Source organism: Cajanus cajan, chromosome 3 (assembly GCF_000230855.2).
Source record: "Cajanus cajan strain Asha chromosome 3, NIPB_CcT2T_4, whole genome shotgun sequence".
Lineage (NCBI taxonomy): Eukaryota > Viridiplantae > Streptophyta > Magnoliopsida > Fabales > Fabaceae > Cajanus > Cajanus cajan.
Genome location: NC_138519.1, coordinates 37445066 through 37445647, shown reverse-complemented (window position 1 = coordinate 37445647; position 582 = coordinate 37445066).

Sequence of the window (582 nt, the reverse complement as noted above, 5' to 3'; positions counted from 1 at the left end):
ATCTTAGGGAAATTTATGTAATTTAAATCCTTATATATGTAAATATGCATTAATAAAGTGGAAAGATGTCTAAATTATTACTCATTGTTATGCTAACTCCATCATAGGGTACCGAAAGGGCGTTGTAGGGGTGCTTAATACCTTCCCTAGACGTAACTAACCCCCGAACCCAATTTTGGTTATCAAGGCCGTTATGGGATTTTCAAAAACCTTTCTTTTTCCAATGTTTTGAGTAAAACATTGGTGGAAACTTCTTGATGGAGGACCATCCATGGAACTTCATGTGGGACTCATCACTAATCCATGGCTAGGAGATTGGAAGAGGATAGGGAAGTCAAAATTCTAGAAGACATGTTTCTCAAGATTAAAATACACTAATCACTCTCCTAAGCTTTGGTAGCCTAGAATTTATGTTTATGCCTATTTTGCCCTTGTCTTTGATTTTCCATTTTTACCCTTTTATTTTGAGGTATCTTAGACATAGGATCTATGTTACTTGTATTTCCAATTTTACCCTTGTATTTTAGGGTATTTTAGTCATAGGGTTTATTTTCTTTGTATTTCTCATTTTACCCTTGTATT